Source organism: Numida meleagris, chromosome 2 (genome assembly GCF_002078875.1).
Source record: "Numida meleagris isolate 19003 breed g44 Domestic line chromosome 2, NumMel1.0, whole genome shotgun sequence".
Taxonomy (NCBI): Eukaryota; Metazoa; Chordata; class Aves; order Galliformes; family Numididae; genus Numida; species Numida meleagris.
In genome coordinates, this window is record NC_034410.1 from 81942796 (window position 1) to 81966646 (window position 23851).

At 38.3% G+C, this 23851-nt stretch overlaps 1 long non-coding RNA gene across 22 annotated transcripts in view; it reads left to right on the forward strand.

The window, feature by feature from the left end:
- Positions 1-23851, forward strand: part of LOC110395181 — a 97746-nt gene that overhangs the window by 10848 nt on the left and 63047 nt on the right. For all 22 annotated transcript variants that reach the window (XR_002436219.1, XR_002436228.1, XR_002436234.1 and 19 more), the window contains exon 2: positions 6669-6795. This is a non-coding gene — a long non-coding RNA (uncharacterized LOC110395181). The remainder of the gene's footprint in view (positions 1-6668; positions 6796-23851) is intronic.

The window sequence follows — 23851 nt, forward strand, 5'->3', positions numbered from 1 at the left end:
GTCTCTTCCTTAGTTTTCACCTCCCTTAATAGTATCTAGCTGTGTCAAATCTAGTGGATGGCAACCCTGCCCACAGCAGAGGAGTTGGAACTGCATGATTGTTAAGGTTCCTTCCAAGCCAAGCCATTCCATGATTCTGTGAAAATGTGTTTTAAGGCCTTTCATACTACTGAGTTCAAATGGAATAAACTTGTCGTGTTCCATCTGCTGCCTTCTCTTATTTTTCTTACAATTTCTCTTTTAATGTAAAGAAACTGTATTTACTGTTTTTCAGTTTCACTACTAACATGATGGTGCTATTAAAAATATGTGCCACAGGATCAGCACTACCTGTGTCAGTATTGTTTAGAACTCATAGACAATGATTAACCAGACTGCAAGCTTGATGCATTTTACTTTTTGATTTATGTTTCCATGCTAGCTGTGGTGATTTCTGTTTGCATACCCACATCTATTCACCTTATTTTTGTCTTTAAATTCAATTTAATCCTTTCTATTGAAAACTACGGCAAAATTCTTATTCAGAGCCTTTCCTTATCTAGTGTTTAGCATCTGCTCCGTCTTTCCTCCATGGTAGCACAGCATTTTTCCTTGTCTTTTTTATTTATCTTACTGAGAGCCCTTTAATATTTGTTTTCATATCCTTTGCAAGATCTAACTCAGCTCGGTTCTTGGCAGTTCAAACTTTATCTTCGTACTTCCTGACATCTCAGATGTTTTTAGCTTGTGGACAGTACCTTTGGCATTCTGTGCGGACTCTGCTTATTTCCAGTACCTTCTTTTTGACACAGTTATTCAAGGAGGTTATGTGTGGGATCTTTTCGCGTAAGGTCCTGCTAGCTGCTAGCTGCCACTTTGTAAAAGCTACTTGTTCAGTTTACTGTCTCTTTTCTCTACTACAGTATAGACATAATGAGAAATCTTAAACGTCCCTTTTATTGCCCTTTTACAATGTGAGTGCAGTTCTTAAGTTCATATGCCAACCTTGATTCTCTCTTACATAAATAATCCTACTAATGTCATAATTAAAACTGTGAAGGTTATTTGTGTGAGAAAAAAAGGTCTACATTCCTTCAAGTGCCTTGACCAGGTGCAGTATTTTCTCACAGTGATGACTTTTTTAGCTGAACTGCAAAAGCTGTCTACGAGGTGCACATGCAGTATCAAAAGAGCAGAATATTTTGGAAGGTGAGACTGATTGGAAACAGTTCCGCCGAAGGATGCAGGCAGTTTTCCAAGTGTCTAGTATTCCTCTAATAGCCTTTTAGCCACTTGACTTGGGTTTTATATCTATATTATTAGATTTTCTTTTAGCATTCTGGTGATTGCCAAATGTACAAGTACTGCACTGAGTGCTCAGCAAAATGGTCTTTAACACAACTAAACTGTTATATGGAGAAAGGTCACAAAATCACAGCATGGATGGGGTGAGAAGAGTCCTCTGGAGTTCATCTGGGCCAACCCCTGCTCCAGCGGGAACACCCAGAGCAGGGTGCCCAGGCTCACGTCCAGACGGCTTTTGAAGATCTCCAAGGAGGAGACTCCACAGCTTCTGGGCAGCTTGTGCCAGTGCTCTGTCACCCACACAGCACAGATGTCAGTGGGTGGTCTCCTGCATTCCAGTTTGTGCCCATGACCTCTTGAACTGGCGCTGGGCACCACTGAAAAGAGCCTGACTGTCTTCATTGAATTCTCCCTTTAGATATAGGCATTAATAAGGTTAATTTCTTACTTGGAGTTTTGTTAAGTCTCAAGATATGTCATTGCTGAGTTTCACGAACACTGGAAAAACATAATCAGCAGCAGACTCTGCCCCAAAAATCTTGCAGTTGAAATGGTTAAAACACATTCAGGACCAAAGAGAGCAAACATTTTTTGCAGTCACTGTAAAATGTGGGAAATGAGCTAGAGTCACCCATCTAGGGCATGACCAGCAGCTGAACTCTGTCTCCTTGCCTTCTCGATCTCTTAATTGCAGGAAGTTTTTTTCCCAGTTTCGTCCACTATAACCATTAACAGGAGTAGGAAATTTCAGCATAGTTCTGGGAATGAAAAGAGACAACATTTCATTTATTTTCCTACTGTTTCACTTACTTTAATAATCTGTCACTGTGTGACAAAGTAGTTGGTAGAAGGAGAAAGCATGGTACGTTCTCTATCGATGATGCATTGCATTATTTAGCCACTCTTGTAGAGGAGCATATATTAGCTATTAATCAGTTACTGGGAAAAGACAGCAGATGGGTAAAAACCTGATTTGGCTGTTAATTTACAAATTTTGAGCAACAGGTATAAAGCAAACAAGGAAGTAGATGACAATGCTGAAAATATTTTTTGCTGCATAAAAAGCTTCCTTTTACTAGATTGAGCATGGGATCATAAGTAATATTACACACAATTTTGAGAAGATATTAAGAAGTTTCGGTACATTTACATTTTCAGATTAGCTGGTGAGCTTCACAACTGTGACCTGAATTATGACTCTCCTGTGGTTTCTATTCATAAACTTTTTCCACTACATATAAATTATGAAATTTAAAACTTTCACATTTAAAAGTCATGAGTTAATGAAAAAAAAATCAAAAGTGTGATGGGCACAGCTGTTTGCAATAGTGTCATTTTTTGCTGTCATAATAATAATAATAAAAGCCTCTAAATCTCTTCCTTGTATAAATGTATCCTTCTTCTTCCTCAGCATCTCAGTGAATGTAAGTTTGACCAAGAAAATTTATCTGGAATGTCACTCCTATGTGTGTCAGTAAGGATCAAGAAAGATTAGTGAAGAATCTGTATGTGATTCAATGCTTACCACATTGTCAGCTTCTCAGGAAAGCAGGATCCTGGGTCACAGAAAAGAAAAGGAAATAGAATTTTGTTTTGAAGAGTGTCATCTTGTGTATTAACGATGCTATTAATTACTTACCTCTCTGGCAGCAAAACTACCAGGAACTCTGTAAAAAGATTTACATATTGTATTTACCATAAAAAAACAAGTCTCATAGAAGTGCTCACATAAGTGTTGTATTTAGAGGATTTCAAAGAAAATTTTGTCAAGATTTAGGTTACAAATACCTACATAATTTTCAGATACTGGCTCTGTTGTAGCTACTCACACCACAGATTTTGTTCTCAGTAATTCATCTCCACAGGAAAAAAATGATAATAATTTTACCACCGGAAGTCAAAGGATTGTCTAAATTGGAAAAGACTCTCAAGATCACCAAGTTCAACCATCAGCCTGACATACTGAGTCCCATCAATAAAACCTGTCCCTAGTGCTGCATCCACACATCCCTTCTGGAGTGGGGACTCCACCACCTCCCTGAGCAGCCTATTCCAATGCTTGACTACCCTCTCTGTGTGGAAATTCTTCCTAACGTCCAATCTAAACCTCCCGTGGCACAGTTTGTGGCTGTTAGCTTGTCTCCTATCGCTTGTCACCTGAGAAAAAGAGACCAACACCCTTCTCACTGCAACCTCCTTTTAGGTTGTAGTGAGCAATGAGGCCCCCCCTCAGCCTTCTCTTCTCCTAACTAAACAAGCTCACTTCCCTCAGCCACTCATTATTATTTTCTAGTCCCTTCACCAGCTTGTTATTCTTCTCTGTATGCACTCCTTGCAGTGAGGGGCCCAGACTCAACACGGCATTTGAGGTGCAGTCTCACTCACAGTGCCTGTACAGTGAGACGTACTCATGCACAGAGCTTTTCAGGAAAACAATTCAACCACATCAGGTACACGCCCTCTGTTTATAGCCTGTTAGGGTGATGGATATTGACTAAAATTCCAGAGAAAGAAAACTGGTTTAATTTTCGAAAATGTGAAATGTGCAGATCATTAGTTGAAGAACCATATAATTTTCCTCCATGTTTACTTCTTACAAATAATGCATATTTTCAGCTTATGCCTATGTTGATTTTTCTTAGCTGGGGAGAAGGAGCTGCGGTACAAATAACATGGCATAGGTATTTACTCAGCAGTCCCTCCAAACAAAGTGACCTGATTAAGGTGAAAATTTTTCATTGCGGCAGTTTTCTGTTGGTGCATTAGAGGATTTGTGGTGAAAGATGTTCTTTTCACAGATTTATTTTAATAAGAAACAAAAACACCTTCTAAACCCAAATATTCAACCATGAAATCACATTCTTTTGAATTCCAAAATGCTCCATAATACCTACTGAGTAGCACAATTGAGATGCTCCTGGCTCCTGTTCTATTCGGGGGCCTGTTCTCCTATCTGTACTTAATCTCCTGTGACCTGCCACTATCTCAGCTTTATGGCTATGGACTTAACCTCATCTCTTATGAACTGAGGAAAATACAGTCTAATAATGTAGCTACACGAGGGAATGAGAATATGAATCACTCAAACTTTAATATCTGTGAGGGCCAGAAGTTTGTATTCAGAGCTCCCCTGGAAAATTCTCTGCTAAGGAAAAAAAAATCAGAAATATTTTTAATTATTTCTAGACACATAGATCTCATTTGCTTTTGAATAAATACGGTGACTTTAGTTAAATTAGCTTAGAATTTTATCTGTGCATAAACCTAGCGATGTGTGTGAAAGGCTTAGTCTGAGGTTTGTATAGAAGTGACTTCATCGGGTAGGACGAGGGGGGGCAATGCTGTGCTCAAACCGCACTGGAGCTGTTGGTATGTTTAAGCAATACAGAGAAGTTTTTTGTTGATGGCTTTATTAATCCTTTCTCTCAGTTGGTAGCATTTGAGACAAAGCATTTTTTACACACGAGTTGTATATGTGGCATGGCCTGTGCAACTGAAATCCGTCTGTGAACTACAGTGTCAGCTTGACATCAATTACTGTCTGTGGCTCTAGGATAGGTCTCTTCAAGCATCAAACAACACGAAGTAGTTGTATTTCAAAGCCTTGAAACCAGAAGTGCGTCTGAAAGCTCTCCAATTTGGATGGAATATTCTCAGTTTAGATTGCTTAATCAATGCTCTGACTTCACTTCATCGGCATACAATAATATAAAAATAAAGCTTCTCCATTAAAAAATTGCTTGTCATTTCCAGTCTGGCTGCAAAGGTCTGTGCAGTCATGTCTGCCGAACTGCTAAATCTTTATGCCTCCTCCTCTTTGGAGAGTCATTAAGCTTAGAAGAAGTCTAAGCCTCTCCAGGGCTGATAGGATGGCTTGTTTTAAAACATGTCAAAACTGTTGGACAGCAGCTTGTTAAAAACTTCCACATTATGGATCATTCTGATTGACTGGCCATAAATTAATGCCAGTTCTGTTGTTGTTATTTTTAACACATGTTGCAAAGGTACTTATATGTCATAACCGAACCTTTAAGCGTGGGCTGGCATAGGTACTTAATGCATGTAAGCTCTTCTATTTTTATTTTTATTAACCTGCACTCTTCTATATAATCTTATAGTAGTTGGAAATCTGAATAACTCTTCCTCAGTGTAACTGCAAGACATTAAGAGGCTGATTTTCAGATAGGCCACATTTTCACTGGGTTTAGCTCAACAGTGTCACTGCTTCTTAAACTTACATTTGCGAAGGGTACACCACAGCTCTGCAGTTAACTCACAGCCCTGCAAGAGGCTGTTAACTACAAGCCAGCACTGTACACCGATGCTTCAGACCAAATCGCTTTGACAGTTGTTCATATCCACACAGAGAGTAAAGGATGAGTGTGCCCTACACCCATCACGATTCTATCTAAGTCCTTTGCTGGAAGCTAGGGCTTAAGCCACGGAGGTGACCAAATGCATTCCATCATACCTTTATGTTTCATCTGCTTTAAGATGGTGACCTGTGACTTGGAGTGGGTATGGAGCAGCAGTTCAGCTCACATGGCTTCTTTCGAAGAGACAGATAGACACAACCCATGGGAAACCATGATGCTAGAATTCACCCAAGCTCAAACATGAGAACTGCTTATTCTTTTGGTGGGCACAGGGAGCAGGAGGTAGAGAAGAGGGGAGCAATACGATCCTCCCTTCTCCCCCTGTATTTCAGGGTCATTAGTTCCTGTCAGGGAGAAAGGGGGTAACTGTTTCTGTCCACAGGAAGAGCTTTTTGCTCTCTTCCTTTGCATGCACCAAGTGAGTGTGTGAACCATGTCTTTCCTCTCATTCCCCTCCCTGTTATACCACAAAGACGGGCTATCCCTTTCCCTTATAACTAGCTTGTCAGAGCTCAAGAGCAAGGATGCAGACCAAGTTCTGTCAAAATGTGACATGATATTTTATTTGCATCAGAGAGAATTGGACCCTAGTGTCCAAAGACAGATTTTAGGTATTTTTTAAGACTATGGCCCAAGCTAAACCATTTTTTTGTCCTACCAATTCACAGAGAAGAATGACATATCTATTTTCTTTCTTGTACGCTATAAATACGAATTGAGTCTATTACATTTATTATACTTTGAACTTTAAGTATTTCCTGCAATTTCTGGGAAGACATCATTTAAAAAATAATAATAATCTAGTGGCCAAGAATTATATGTAGAAATGATTTGGCAGTTTATTCTGGGTAATGGAGAAGGTCCAAAGAAAAAAAATCATTGTCTACTTGGAACAATTTATAAGGAAGAAAAAATAGGAGGAAAATAATCAGGAAAAAGTGACATATAATTCACTTCGATATAATTTGGGATTGACAGATCTTGAACACTTCTTAATCTGACTTGCAGGTGGTGATCTGCTGCCAGAATAAATAAATTTCAGAAAGTGCCAAAGCTGCTCAGCCGTTTGCTGTGATATCACTCCTACATAAGGAACTTGTATCACCAACTTTCTTCAAGTATCTCCTCCATTATGGTAAGTATTTAAGATGTGTGATTTTCTGTGTCAGGAGTTTTTCTGTGTCAGGATTTTTAGAAAGTAAGAATGAGGTGAGTTCTGGAAGGTCCAACTCCAGTCCCAGATTTTGCTGGCAGAACTAGAATCTTAGCACAGGCATGTTAAACATTTGTAAGGCTTGGTAAATCTCTGGATTATAGTAAATAGCACAGAATTAAATTACAGTTATCAGAATCTGTAGCTTGTATTTTTCTCATCCCTATGAAGTGGACCACGTTTGCAGAGTAAGATTTTTCTACTTGTCTTATTACCTGAAATTAATTTTTTTAATAGTTGCCTCTGTATTTGTAACTTTCAAATCAATGTCAGTCACTTTCAATCATTCAAAAAAAGAGCCCCTCATCCAATATCAAAAGCAAACAAACAAAAATCCGTTGATAATTCCAACAACTAGGCTTTGGAGTAGAGACCTAATTAGTTCTTATTGAGCTTGATCCAAAGTTCAATGAAGTAATTTGGAGGCTTTCAATTAAAGTTAATTGACTTTAGAACAAAGTTCTTTCTCAAGCACACTGAATTAGCAGTATTGGGTAGCAAACAGTTGCCCTATCCTCTATCAGGAACATCACCCACAGACATTAGGTGTGCATTCAGTGTTCTGTTTCACATTGTTTCTGGGAAAACTGTTGCCTAAGTTGATGATGCCCCTGTGGCCATGTAGAGGGCATGGAAAAAGCTTTATGTCCTGGGTACGCATTTATGTGGCAGTCACCAAAGCCTGCAGGTTTCACTCCTTCTGGCTTCACTGCAGAGTTTTCATCAGAAGTGTCAACATTAACAAGATTTTAAACTGCAGGCGAATATAGAACATCATTTGATCCTGGCAAAGAACTGTTTGCCTCAGCACTTGCGGGATAATGTAGAGTAAGCAGCAAATCATTGATGAATTTGTAATGCAACTCCAGTCCCAGGAGTGCTCAGGCAAAATTGCTGCAAAGAAGAAGGAAAGACACCAAAAGTGATCAAATGCAGAGACAGATTCAGACCTTGGGAGACCTCCAGGGAGACTCCTTTCTTTTCTTTAAAAAAAAAAAAGAAAAAAAAAAAGAGAAAAATAAAGGAAAAAGAAAATGAGGTACAGAATGATGTACTTAACTCTTTCATGCTGTCTATTCTGTCTCAGTAAAAATCAACAGGAGCCAACAGGTGATGCATGTTTATGGAACCTTAACTGGTCTGGAATTGCCCTTGCAGTTACTCTAATTTTACGTGTATGGTTCTGCTGACTATGGATTGTTGTCCACTCTTCAAGTGAAACTTTAGCATATCGTATCAGGCCATTAACTCTCATCACTGTTAAATGCCGTATTTGCTTTTGATGACATACACATAATTAATGAACATATGCTAAAATCTGTGTTCATAGAACTAGGTTTTTAATCTTTGTACAGTTAAAAATGCAGCAAATCCACTAACAATATTCACCAATACTAAATGGAGATCAGAGATCTTCAGTGAAGTTGCATTATTGTCATAACAGTACAACATATCTATCAACATGGGCATTTGTTCCTTAGAATAACATTTCAGTGGATGAGTGGAGAAACCGGTACTTGGGATGTCCATGATCATTTTCCATCTTTACTATATATTTGCACTCTGAACATGGGTGAGCATCTCATGGACCAGACATAAAAGGGCTGACAGTGCTTTTCTCATATGCCCTGGCTGCTTGGATAGTCTGGTTTGTGATGCGGCTTTGTCTCCTACTGTATTTCTGTACCTAGGAAGTAGTGCTCCAGTTCCATTTGGCATCCCAGGTTACCTAAAGTAACAAATTTAAGTTGATTTTAAATAATGACATCAAGATAAAAAAACCTCTCCCTGTTGCATTAGCAATCCCAAGAGTATTCCACTCCCTTTGTAAATTTATTTTGACTAAGCAAGGTTATGCTGCAATATGAAAGACAGTGATCCGTTTGGATAAATGTAGTTGCAAAGATCTGGCTAACGTCTGCATAAAGTTGAAATTAGAGAGTACGTTCCACCTACTGATAGCAAAATTACCAAGTCTATGTACCAAAAATAAATCCTCACTTAAGGGAAATGAAGTAGCTTCTAAGTGATTGTTCTGAAAATTTCAGTGCCATTTTGAAGTCATTTCTGTTGAATGATTTGTACTTGAAATGTTATATCCTACTTTTTCTTAAATATGTTTCTGTATTGTTTAAAGGTAAGATGCTTTTACGTTGCTGTGGCTGTTGTTTTGGAAGTAGATAGGGATGATTCTTACTCTTTTATGATATGCTGCAGTGGGGATGTCACTTCAAACTACACTGGCCCAAGATGCTGTAAGGATCTTTAGCTGCATGCTTATATCCAGACCAGGGGACATCCAAAAGAATTTTAGCCTCCAAAGTACCATCAGAAAAGTGGTGGGCAACGTAGATGGGCGAAGAAGCCCATATGTGGGCAATGAATCTCTGCCTGTTTCATGACAAATAGGTACACCACACAGCTTTTTGAATCTGTAGTAAAGCACATGCTGAAGGGATTAGGCAGGAAGGAAGAGGAGAACCTACTTTTTTTTTTTCTCCTACTCATAAAATAAAAAAAAAGTTATCTCCTGGGCATAACCTAAGTAAAAGGCAATGCCTTGCTGACAGAGAAACATATTTAGCACCATGATTTGTTGGGAGTGTTTGTACCTGTTTCCTGAGAAATACATTTAGCTCCTTGATAACACTAGATGATAGCGTTCTGCCCTGCGGGCAGATGTGCACGTAATAGATGGTGCCTAAGGCATATCTGCCCACGTTTGGTGGACTCCCTTTTGTTAATGTGACCAGATAGCTTAGTTTTATTATATTAACTGTTGAGAACAATCTCTCCTTAGTGTCAGAAATCAATATGTTATTTATAATCATGCGGATTTTAGGTATGCACCACTTGCAATAACTGTGATGATTTTTTTAAATGTATGGTAAAAATAATGTGTCACTTCTCCCTGTTGTTGAAGATACTTTAAAATTGGTGGACTGGTCATACGGATTCTGAAATAATCTATTTTTACTGTTGTTTCAAATGATGTAAATTCAAGGAAAATGAATTTGGCTGGAAGTTGCTTTTGCTTGTTTGAGTGTCTGTGCACTATGTTTGAGAGTCTTGCTCTGTACTCTCATTTTCCTTGAAGTTTTGTTGTTAAGGTTCCAGATCAATAGAGACGTTGTGTTTGTATGTATTCAGGTACACAAGTAGTCCTTCTGAAGCCTGTTGGTAAAATCCTGACTCCATTGTTGTCAGTGCTAAAACTCCCACTCACGTCAGTGAGGCCAAACTGATCATCTTTTTCAGTGGAACAGTTTTGCAGAAGGGGAAGGAAATTGTTTTGGGTTTATTTGTTTATTTGTTGTCTTTCCAGCGAATGAGGGGTAGTCCATATTTTAAGATTTTATAACAGATGTGGTGCACGTAGCCATGGAGAACTGTCTGAAATAATTATTTCAGTTTAGTAAAAGTCATCTGGTTTAGTAATGCCAGCTTTATATTTTACCCTGACTTTTACATTACATATTAATGATAACTATATTGCTATGTTGACGTGAAATGTAATCTGAAGTGGTTTCAGTAGCATTTAGATACAATTCATATAAAGCTTCTTACTACATCAAACTAAAACCATTCAATCATATAAAAATAAACTGACTAATCATTATCAAAATGCTTTTGTTTTAGATTCCTGAATCTATTTTCTTCAAGACATATGTTTAATAGGAAATTCTGAAGTAGTGGAATTCTTTCTGATATGGGGCGTAATCAAATTCTGAAGGGTCAGGATTTTCTGCAGAACACAAATTTTCTTTTTGACTATCTCTAAATGCAGCCAGTTCTTAACTCAGTGTATCTTTTTACCAATGCAGTGGAAAGCTGTGCACTAAAATGCTATGCAAATTTGGAGCTTAGTAGTCTGTTCTTTTTATTCTTGATCAAAATGACATGAACATATGATCATACTGCTGGTCAAATATATTGTGCCCCATGTCTCAATTTATTTTTTTTTTTCAGAAGATAATGGCTATTTTTATGGTTGCTTTTACTCAGACACTCCTCCTCATTTCTGGTGACAAGGTTTTTTAAATAGAATCCAAGCTTTTGTACAAAATAGCATGTTTATTTTATCCTCCTCCTGCCCTCAGAAAATGATTTCATGACATACAGTCACAAATAAGTCATAGTTTTAGTACTAAAAGCTTTTGCATTAGACTGATGTGCAATGCAGCTTCTTTTCTTTATTATTTTATTTGCTCCTACTTATTTCTTAATTTCTTGGTAGTCTTAAGTTCGTGGCAGACTATAATATACCAACATATCTTTATCTCTTTGCCTGCTAACTTTACCTACAGAACCACACTGTTTGTTTTAATGTCGCTTTAATGGCAATTGACTGGGATTGTCTCTGGCTTTACATTTTTTTATACAAATATAATGCCCTTGGGTTAAGTGGAATGCATCCTGGTTTATACTTGTGGCTGCAAAAAAAATGATTTTTGGACATGTAATTGCATATTGAAAATGTTAAACCCCTGGGTAATATAAATACCTGACTGGTGATAATATCCTCAGAAGGTTTCTGCTTCTTTCCTATAATATCTGCATTATAAAAAGTTTTGTTCACACAGAGTCATGCAAGCCATTTGTTTGAATAGGGATGACAGTGGTATAATAACTATCCCCAGCTGTTTGATGGGAACCTTTCTCGTACAAGCTAAGTGATGAGTAGCAACATAAACCTTCTTTTACTGTTGTACTGGACAATGAAAATCTGCTAAGACCAAGGAGGACAAAGGAAGTCAAGGACAGGCAGGACGTAAAAAATAATATTTAAACATATCATAAGCGGAAACAAACATAGTGAGTTTTGCATTTAAATGAAATTTTATATACTCACAGGAAGCATCATCTAGTGGTTAAAGTATAGAACTGGGAGTTGAGCAATGCCACTTCTATTCTTGGACACAGTGCTGCAGATTTTGTTCTAAATAGGGAAGAGCAGAGGTCAAAAATATACCTGTATAAAAGAGCTTTCCATTTTTAATAATAGCATGAGATAAGGCCATATCCCAGAGCATTAAAGAGAATAAGAACTTTGATTGTAGATAAGATTTTTATGAAAACCAGCTCAGAATTTCAAAAAAGGGACAGATCAGAGTTAGATGAAAATGGGTATGAGAGGAAAGTCATATTCAATCTGAAATCATGTGAACAGAGGTATGTAAGTATAGTATGGGGTCAGCAAATGTAGAAACTACGACAGGTAGCAATGGCACAGTAATTAGTTAAAAGGTCTTAAAATGTGTCCACCTCATACACCCATGAGATTTCAGTAGCAGTGTAGCATGGGATGTTAAAAGCTTCTTTCTATAATTACTTATATAGAGAGATTTGTGCAAAATTCATAGTAAAATTTATGGTGTCCACAGGGTTTGTGCTTGATATTGAATGGGAATTCAGACGAATTCATACCCAAATTGTGCTCAGCTGCACAGGTAACATATGCACGTGAAGCTGCCATATCAAAAAATTAATTTCAGCTGAGAGAACTTGGAAAGTTTGACTCCAATTAGGCATATCTGTAGTCCCTCATTTGCTATCTCCTAGCACACCTTCATGCCATCACCAGGTTCTCCACATACCTGCAGCATCCAGGATCTTATTGAACAGTTTAGCTGTTAATTTACAAAGCCCAAATGAATGTATCCTAGATTTCTCTTCTGTTAAAGCCAGCTGCTCTGTGTTCTAGATTCTGAAGCTGAAGGTACTTGGATATGTTGTAGGTGTGAAGAAGTATGTCTTCACAATCATGTAGGTGCAGAACAACTTGTCTCTAAAATGAACATCAGATGTAGTTTAAGTTTCTAATTTTAAGGACATCAATGTATACTTTAAGTCTTGGTTCTCTACAAGCCCAGCATGTCTTGCACTTCAGGTGTGTTAGGATTTCAAACTTAGAAATGAATGCCTCATCTGCAGGATACAACATAAAAAACATTCTTTGAGCATGGTGTTGACGCTCTCTGTTTGATCTAGTGGCATTTGTCCAGTAGGGAGATCCTGTTTCAAATCCCACCTCTGTCTCAGTAGATATGTGTAGATATGAACTTGCTTGCATTTTCTACCTCGCGCAAGAAGCAGCTTAAAGACTAAGTTACAGAGTAAGTTTTGAGGAGAGGTAATGGGTCAGAAAGTTTGGGCTTTCATTCCCTTAGTTCCAATTTCTACAAAGTGATTATACACTCATTGGATTAAAGAGAGATGGAGAGAGAAAGGAAGAGTATGAATGAATGAATTGCACAAAGGAGTGGAGGACATGATGTCAAATACTTTCAGACTTTGGAAGGATTGGAAGTCTAGATCTCAAGTGAGAGCTCCAAGTATGTTGGAGAGGATCTTGTCTGTATTTTGTGAGAAAGGAACGGCTTAAGTGTCCATCTTCAGGAGAGCTTCATAACTATGAATTGCAAGAGAAATGGCAGCTGCAGCTCAGAATAGTAGCTGTCCTAGGGAATAGGGTGAGAAAAAGTCACCTCTGTCTCCAGCACCACCACTTCGTCAGCCTCAGCAAGCTGCCCTTCCATATGTCACATTCTGAGGCACCTAACTGTCCGCATGCAATATCTAATAACACATCGGTATCCAATTCAGGATAGGGATGCTGAAGCATCAAAGTATCAAGGAATGTGTAGCTTTCTGAGGATGTAGGCCATTATACTTTTTACATCAAGAATTGCAGGGACATCTGTAAACTTCTTTGTGAAGCTATTTAAAATCTCTGAATGAAAAACGAAATGGCAGTAGTTCTCCAATTCAGAATGGATTAAAAAGAGAGGCAAGGTTTTAGGGGAGAGATTATCTTTTATTAGATCATCAGCTATATTTGAAGAAGCAGACCAGTTTTCAGGAATGAATCCCTCTCCATTGTAATTGTGATCACTGCTCATTACCACAAGATATTGCAAAAATCAAACTGCTAGTTGTCTCTATCTTTCTATCACTTTCTCATTTTATTGCAGGAAGCTATTTTTCTCATGTTAGAGCTGGAAGTTTGGGTGGGTTTTGTTTTTGGTTTTGGTTGGTTTTGTTGTTGTTGTTATTGTTTTGTTTTGTTTTTGCTGATTTTGCGATTATTCTAGTTAATCATTTTGCCTGAGGTACAAATTTCAGAAGCTGGACTATGCTACCTTTACAGCTCCAGGGACTTCTTTGCAGCAGCAGAATACCCATCTGCCTTGTTCCATCTGGTTTCCACTTCTGCCTCTGCCACCCGAAGGCACAAACGTGGAGAGGCAAGCCCAGCATTTTGCAGCTTAGCATTCATACAAGTATGGAGTGTATTAAATGATAAAATATTTAAGAGTGGATTACTGTATTTTAAAAGATAGGGCTCTAAGAACAGCTGATGCATATTGTATTGAAGTTAAGGTACCTCACAGCATTTGGGTTCATGGCTAAAAAAATTAGTTCCTTGAGGGTTAAAAAGAGGAGAGAAATTAGGGACTTCTTAATTGTGTGTGTTTCTAAAATTACAGTCGGCTTTCAGTGGAAAGTCAATCTGCAGTGTCAGTCTCTATGCCCATTCTCCTGCACTACTTTGACTTCAATGTTTATAGTTAGGCACCCATTAATTTCTGCAAGTGTTCTGCAGAGGGACTGAACCTGTTCATTTTCTGTTTTCTCTTTAAAATCTTCACTGGCTTTCAGAATTCAAACATGGAAATGCATTAATTAGAAAGCAAAGTTGAGGAAAAAATGAAGATTTCACTGAGTTTTGGCTGTAGCAATCATACCCAGTAACGTGGAAACTCTACTGAAAGATGTCCCCAGGACCCAGTCCAGTTTAGCATCTGTCCAAATTCAGGAGGTTCTGAGGGAAGCTTTTGTCTCAGGTTGAGTCCTCAGCTAGGGTTCAGCTACTGAAATGCTAATGTACCTTTTTCCTTTTAAACAGTTTTCTTGAATTTTTGTTCATTTTGCTGTTTTCAGCAAGTCTCTTCACAGCCCCAAGAGTTCATGAATACACTGGTTATATCCGTATGAGTCTAAACTGTGACAAGCTAACACCTGTACCTTCTGCTACAAGCTCAATGAGATAGTTACGGAGTAAAACATTATTCACATATATGAACAAGAGTAATGACACTTTGGCCTTTTGTTTTCCCCTTTTCTTCCTGATCCTTCTAATAAATATACAAAATATAAGGATTGCCTCATGAAACTTTATAGCTTTGAATGGAAAATTATGAATTGTGAAGAGGCAACTTTTAAAACTACCAGTGAGAATAACAGGGTATAAAAAGTCAATTAGTTGCAAGGCATTGAGATTTTGGGAAGAAAGTATCATAATAGTACCATGTAATAGCCCCATTATAAAACTATAGATCCTTTGCAGAGCAGTGTTAATGAGCTCCTTTGAAACTTCAAGGAAGGTTACAACAGTCTAAACTCACTTGCTGCCTTAGTCTCATTTAGGCATACCTTGATGTTTCTACAGACACTTGATGCTGAGTAATGGAAGGAAACTTCATAGTCTACTAAATGTGAAGCTGACTTTACAAAACGTATCAGCCTTAATAATAATTAATAAAAGCCTAAATATATCACATAATGAGGTAGAATTACAAAACAAAGTGTATAATAAAGCATAATTCAGTAAATCAAAATAATACAAAATGCAAATAAGTAAAAATAAAGTAAAATATTACATTTAAGGGTAGAAGAAACCAAAACATTAACATCTTACATTTGTTTGTTTTTTAGAAATTGCTGAATTAAGATTTTAGGAGTTTAGGCAAATTGTATTGGCTTCCAAGTCTTTCAGGAGCACGACATCATTGTTTATTCTACTATCAGTGCATTCATTACAAAGAAGCATGAATGTACAAAATTTCCTGGTAATGCTGAGTGCTCTGAGCTTGGATAGTGTCATCAGCAGAGCCCTCTCCACCCATTCTTCTGCCTCCACTCCATTCAGATATGCTGCTACATGTCACCAGGACACATTAAAATGTAGCACATTTCTTAAAAGCTATTCAATTCCTTCCCTTTTCTGCAGGTGCATTAAAAATGCTTTTGTTGGCTCAGGCATTGATAAAGTAATAGCAATTTCTGCAAGCTTAACTCTTCAACTTCATTATTTATTTGGAGAAATTTTATGGAACTGGGCATGGAAAGTGAAACTGAGGAAAATGTATTGCAGTTTACAGCTAAAAGAACTTGGTAATTAGCATGGAGTAAGAAAGAAAAAACATAACAGAGAACATGCCTGTGTTTAGATACAGGCAAGCTTTTTTTTTTAATTATTATTTTTATTTTTAATAGAAATGTTCCTTTCTTTCCTTTCACAGAGGATTTCAGTGGGCAGCCCATAGCTCTCTGAGAGGCTAACCGCTGCTCCTAAGACATCTGTAGAACTTTGCTTAGAAAATCAACTCTGTTGTAAGTAAACTGTAAGGAGCTGCAATAAAAAATGCTGAAAACTAATGCTATATGGTAGTACTTCTACTAGTTAGGCATTTTTTTTTTAATATCACAGTTAGGCTCCTAAGGACCTACCCTAAACACCATGAAGTCAATAGGAAAAGTGCTTATGACTTCCAGAGCCTTAGGATCAGCACTTCAGTCTGTTGCGTTTTGTTTGTTTTTTCCTTGTATGAAATGTGCATAAGAAGATGCTTGAATGGCGAGGATTGGAGTTTTCTAACATGGTCATTCAGCAGACAAGAAGCATTGGAAACTGGAACTTCTAAGTGCTGTTGCTGCGCTTTTCCATAGACCGGCTGTGTGACTTTTGCATGCTGGCTTCCACTGGAAGCCAGCTTTCTCGTTGCTAATCTATTGTTAAGAGTTAGAAAATAAATATGTGAAATCGATTTATTTTCCTTCCTGAGACCAGCAGCTTTGAAATTTCAAATTAAGCATCTTTGAGGGTTCTGAAACAGTGCTTGAAGGCAGCAAAATAGGCATTCCTAGGCCTGCAGACAGATCCACCTTGGCCAGAAAGAGAAAAAAGAATTGCATGCGAAGATATCTTCACAAAAGCATTTCTCCTTAGAATAATAATTTATTCTTTCAGGTACAATAGAGTGTAGAATAACTCTGCTGAAGACAACACTATTACTGCAAGAGTAAAGCTGAGTTTGGCTCCTGAGGAGCAGAGATCTTTCCCATTCTCCCTTATGGAAACTGTCATTCACGAGAAGACACAGGGAGGAAAAAGGAACGATGTTAGGGAAAAAAGAAGGTATAGGAGTGGGAGGCTGCCATGGTGATGACCAACCTTCCACTGCTTTAAGTCCTTAAGTGTATTACACTCTGTATTCTGGATTTAATTACGGTGCTGGAGTGTAGCACTAATAACACTGCACAGTTTTATCTTCTCTTTCTGTCTGATGTACATCTAATTAAAATAGGCATTAATTAATATGTGCTGAACTTTAGGTGATTAAAGTATTATAAATAATATATTATAAATTATAGCACATGGATCATTGTAAAACAGTTTAAATTAATGTCACTAACTAAAATGTGGCAATTCTTGAATGCCTTGCCTGGCAGGGAGCAGAGCAGTGTAAAGTGACCGCCTACATCTTCAGGACCCAACACTCTGTAAGAGGTCAGTTTAGCTGCCAGTCCCTGGGCTTCCTTCTCAAGCCATCTGCTCTATATAAGTTGCGGGTTTTGTGCAAGACATTTTTTATGCCTTTGTGCTTTTAGTTCTCTAATTATCCCACAGCATCAATGTCCTTTTGTTGTGGGTGATACATGGGAGATAATTAATTGAATATTGAAATCATTTTTGCTAACTTCACAGTGGCTTATGTAAGTTTTATCTTTGCATCCATAGGAGAGTTATGATTAAGCATGTGCACTGTCAGCAAACTAGATCTCTTGGTCTTGAGTACCTACTTAGGAGATAAATCAAACAGGATCTAAATATGGTTGTGAATGTTAATAAAATCCACTAGTACTAGGTCTGTGCAAGAGCTAAGGGTACCTTACTGCTAAATAGGGAAATTCGTGGTCAAAGCAGACAGACTTTAAATGATCAGCACAGTAGTACTACCCTTACATACACCTCCGGGATGACAATCTCTTCTCCTTCATGCTCCTGCTGAGAGGAGAAGGCTCACCTCCCTACCAGGAGTAATCTCCTTCAGATCTCCTTCAGGTAAATTATTACATCAGACAGCCCTTTAGCTTTCAGGAAAAGGGTTAAAGATCTGCTTTTCAAAATGACCTCTCTGTTCTGGCCTTCCACTCCCATGCCCTCCATACACACAGTAAAAGCTTCCTGTTAGAAAAGCCTCAAATCAAATACTCTGGCTACTGAGAGTTTTGTGAATCTATGTCCAGTTTTCTAGACTGCTGTTGGGTAGTGATTCCTTCTTATAATCACCATGGCAGCAATACTTAACTCATCCTGGTAAAAAAAAAAAAAAAAAAAAAAAAGCTTTTTAGGCACTTTGTCTATGAAGCACCATGCCAATAAAAAAGAAGATAAATTTTGTAATTTATTTCACGACGACACAGAATTGGAAGCCTGCAATCAGTGGGAAGTAAAAGCCTTCAAAAATAAAGCTACAAGGTGATAAGTTAAAATTGCTGGTTGTCACATCTATCCTACTGCTTTTACCCATAACTGTTCAGTTCCCTGTGTAAAAGTGTGGCTTTATTAGTGTGCACTGGGGGCCTTTAGACAACATAAAGACCTCGGGGCTCCCAAGTTAATGACTGGTATTAATTACCACCAATGTATAAATTTCCAAAACCACATACCAGTTGCTGTGTTTCATCTGAGGTGTATGTAAAATTCTAGTCTCTTACCTCGGCTTCATGTAGCAAGAGTTCCTCTAAGATAAGGCCACTTACAGGTGCCTCAGATAGATGGATTTCTGTTTGGCTGCTAAAAGGGTCAGAGGTTTTGCAGCAAAATGTGCCTTTACACAGTCTTCAAGGGGGGGGAAAGGGAGCTGCTGCTTTGTTTAGCCTCCTCTCCGAATGCACAGTCATTCCAAATGTTGCAGAAATTAAGGAACAGGTTGGTTAATCACATATATAAAGCGTAAGGAACAAATGTACAACTTTCTAGCCTTCTTTCTAGTCTAGCAGTATCTCTCTGTATTTTCTTCTATTTGAAATCTAACTTGTCTCTGTATTCCCCTTCCCGAGCCTTTCTTTAGTGCTACGGTCTCACAGTAACTCATTCCTTGGAAGGTCTGAGGCAGTCATCGGTGCCACCTCTTTGATGGCAACCCAATAGTTTGGTCCAGACTACAGGCTCTCTTTAACAGACATAAAAGTTTGTAAGCAGACACTCCAAGCTTTCTCCTCTGATATATCTCATGCTGAGGGTCTGCGTTTTGTAAATACCCATCAACGCCTACTTCACCATTACGCTTCAAAATTATTTTCTTCTGTAGTTCTTACTAGTTACTAGTTGTACACAGGACAATATTGATAGCCAGTGGACTACTGTTACTTCTCACTGGCTAGAGCTGTCTCATTCTGTTCTTCTCACAAGAGGAAGTGGACTTGTAAAACCCCTTGCCAAAAGGCATGATAGATGCAAAAAATTTCAAAGGACTGACTGAAGCTCATAAAAATAAATAAATCCACTGGGCATTACTAAATACATAAAAACCATATTCAAATAAGTAAGATCCTGGGATAAAATCATTAAAGGCAGATAGAGAAGCAAAAAAGCAAGAATTTTGACTTATGGTTGTCCTGTTTTTACTGCTCCATAAGCATCCACTTTTGGCCATGCTTTCTGTTTTGTTGTTGCTGTTGTTGTTGTTTTGCTTTTTTTTAAAATTTTATTATCTTTTGACACTAGAACAAAAGATTGTCAAAATTTACAGGAGTAAAAACTGTGTTCAGGTATCTCTCAATGTCAATTCTATAAAAGCAGGATGAGACAAAGGCCTTCTTGCTCTACTCAAGTGGGCAGACCTTTGGTCTAACCCACTGTGATCACTCTTACATTATGCTTTTATGTATTTAAAATGGGAATCAAAATCAGCGTGTCTAGCACTCTGTGACTCTTTTTTTCTGCTTTCCCTGTAACACAACTAAAGTAGATACAAACACAATTTTAAAACAGTGGCACCTGGGCCAAAAAAACAACTCAAGTTTTACCCCAAGTCTTTGATAACTGAAGTGCTCTGTTAAGATGTGAGCTGGAGAAGGTCAATGACATCTTGAACCACAGTGTTATCTTAAACAATGGTCTTTTCAACCAGAAGAGGGTGAAGCAGGCCCCAGTGCATCCTTTACAAAGAATTGTGATGGTTTCCTTGTGATTTATTCAATGGCACAGTATGAGAGATACTACTACAGGTTTTAGGTATTTTGTCCAGTGCATTTTCTACCAGTAGAAATTTAATAGAATCATTTTCTGCCTTTTTGAGGCACCAGATGCCATATTGATCTTTCTCTTATAAATGCTGTTATTATGGTTTTCGATAACTCCCTGCTTCTAACAAGACAAGGAGATTTGTTGTAGAGCATGTTTCTGTATGTGCTTTGTAAATGAGCATAATTTTGAGAAATGGAGATTGCTTTTCTTTTTCACTGAGGTTTCAGCTAGAAAAACAGTATTTACAGGAGGAAGAATTTTTGAACATTTGAAACCCAGATAAGTTTTTTATTCAATAGTTAGTGTTGCCTTTATCTGCATTCTTTTATGTGGAACTACAAAGGTAATCTTTCTGTCTGAATACTAGAACAGCTACAAGATCTAATTTTACCTGACTGCAGTCTCTTAAGGAGGACTACAAGTCCTCATTTGCCAAATGCTACTGTTCTCTTTATTGTAATTTTTGTTGTTGTTTATACAAATACATTGCTTTACAAAATTCCTGGACTTCTAACTTCTCCCACCTCTATAAAGCAGTATTTTCCAGGCTGAATATGAAGACTTCCCCAGGTGGAATGGCAAATGACTGCAGTAATGCCATTTTATACCCAAATCCTCAAAGGTTATTTAAGCACATATTCTCTTGTTGAAGCTGACTGGACATTGGTGCCTGGTGAATCTTAACCCTGCTGCACCAAAGATTTATGACTCATCACCAGCTCCCTGACGAGGGCCAGCCTTCAGCACTGTATTCCCCTGCTGTACCCGCAATCTACAGGCAACACTGGTTGTCACGTGCTACGTTTCACACACAGACAGCTCAGACTCCTGTGAACATCTCACAGAAAAGTGGCAGTTACTCTCCCTTCCTTTCTCTCATGCATGGACAGTTGTGAAACTTAACCAGCTCTGTCCTGTCATCTGACTGAAGGTAGAAAACGTACAGTGCTTCAAGCTTGTGTCACACCCCACCAGAAACTTCTCTGCTGTTCCTCATCCAACTCAGCTGTTAGTGCTTTCTCCATACAGCCTTCGATCTAAAGCTCAGCCTACGCTGAACCAAGCATTTCAGACTGCTTTAATCAGCATGTGCAGTCTTTAAATTAATTTCCAATTCACTTGAATTAAAATGGGACCAACTCTAGTCTAGATTTACTCAGAGACATTTCATGCAGATGGCATAGCCAGTCTGTATAAATGCATGACGCTGATTAATCTAAGCTTTTTTAATTAACCTGTGTCCAAAGTCCAACCAAAAGATTTTTCTGTTGCTGTTGCTCTTTACTAACAACAATGCAGATGAACTAGCGACATCTGTAGCAAATGAAGACTATATTGCCAATGATTCCTGTAAGGAATGCATAGTCTCAATTTCTTTGTTTTTCATTTCCTTTTTCCCATCTTCATTCCCACATTGCTATTTGTAGGAACCTTCTGTTTTATTATCTGTTCATTTCATTCCCAGTATTGAAAACACGGTGCCCTTAATGTTGCCCAGAATTTGAGGTTTTCACCCAAAGCACCTGTAGCCCTAGGAAAATGTGAAAAGCATTAAACAAAATTCAAGAAATCCAGTTGGGCGTCTTTAATCTATCTACATTGCTTTGAAAGGATTGTTTCCAGAGTGCGTACAAGGGTGATGTCCTTTGCCTCCTTCTCACCTCCTTTTACACAGCTGCCTCAGAGGCAGGCATTGGACGATGGGCATAAGCAAGCTGTGAAAACCACACACTAATGTGCTGGCCTAGCTAGGGCAGATGTTCTGGAGGGCATTTCCCAGATGTATGTGAACATACTTTCAAGCTTGCACCCTGAAGAGTAGATATGTTTAGTTTTGAGAATATTTAAGCTTTGAGGCTGTCCTTACCAGACATCGTAGCCATGGACTGTGTGACCTTGGACTAGTTACTTACTATTTCTGCATGACTTCTTTTGCAGCTATCTGCAAGAATTGTATTGAAGAATTATTGAATTATATTGGATTATATTGAAGAATCATTGAATTATATTGAAAAAATATATTGAATTATATTGACATATATGAGGTGTTCCAATACTGCACTTCAGTAGTCTGAACTTCAAACAAACAAACACACAAACAAAAATGAACCCCTATATGTAATTCCTTCTGTATGTTAACGCTTTTGTTCTTGGAGAGGGCTGGGTAATAGAAGGTTGTTTGGATGGACAGGATGGTAGTACAGTCTTTTACATTCTTCCAAACTGGAAGGGGCATATTTGTGCTCTTTTGGAGTCAGAAGGACTTTGCATAAAAATTTCCCTGAATTATAAAACAATCAAATACATGGAGGATAGAAAAGGATGGTTCTCTGGCAGCCAGTTTCATCACACTGTATCTTCCTTTGTCCTTCACTACTAAGGAAATGCAATTAGAAGGGATACGTGTGCTGAGCAGACAGGTACCGGACACATCTGGTTTGCCATAATGTTGCTAGCACGTCATTATGTAAGCAAAAATTATCAGCAGGGGTGTTGTTCTTAAATATATCAGTCAGTACACAGGCAAACACACAGCCACAGCCTGGGATGTAGCTGTGCTACTTCACTGGAAGAAGAGACTGGGAACATGTACACAGCAGACCCCCCTCCTTGGCAGGACGTTTCCGGCTGATATTCATTTCACACTCCTAATCACACTTTCCAGGCTGGTGAACAAAACAGAGCTTAGAGAATGGAGTAATTTTTTTTTCTTCCTCCGTCTTTCTTCCTTCTTTGTGAATTTTTTGAAGAAAAGAGACTGTGGTCTCAAGTTTTGGAATGAATCCAGCTATCAAAGTTCAACGGTGTAGTGGCAACTAACTGCTTTAATTCAGTTTAAAGTTAGAGTAATTTAGCAAGAAAGGAATATATCGCAAAAAAAAGCTATTCAATCCCACACATACATTAGACAGCAAATGGACTGTACATTATTATTATATCATTTCAAATTTCTGTCAGTTGTGCAGTGGGAACAATTTTTTCATAAGAAATATTTAATTCTGGAAGTAATAGTTAGTGCGTAGTACTGGGAGGAAGTAGTAGTGGACAAAACCACCTACAGAGCAGCAAATTCAGAGCATCTATAAATCCATCACTGGCTCCATTATTCACCATGTTTCAATTACAAACCACAGGCATCACTGATGGGAGCTTACCAGTGGATTTGGGAATCAGTTTCTGGGGAGGTTGAGTCTACAGGCTTTATTTGTTTTCCTGGTCCCAAGACTGGCTGGGAGGAGCTGTGTATAGCTGACAGCACCTCCGAGGCTTGATTTGTACTGCAGTGCAGCCCACCAGGCATGCTGTGCCTAACACTGTCTCCTGTTGCCTTCTGACCACCAGCTCAAAACACGCAGAGGAATGCTAACACACGTTAGCAGATACCCATTCAGTTCTGGCTTTATAGTCTTATTTTCTTTGTGGATTCTGCCCCACCCTTTGTATATAACAGAACAGAAGCTAGTAAGGAGCAACACCTGCAGACATAATGTGTCCACAGTTGCTGCCCAGATCTCAAGGAAGCGATATGCAGAACCACATCTTCAGCCCTTGGAGACATTTGTCTGAGGGTCACGGAATCAGCAAAGAGTATAACTAGATGAGATTTTTATGTCAGTCCACAGGTATATCTGCAAGTGTTCCCTCAGTGTTATTTCATTT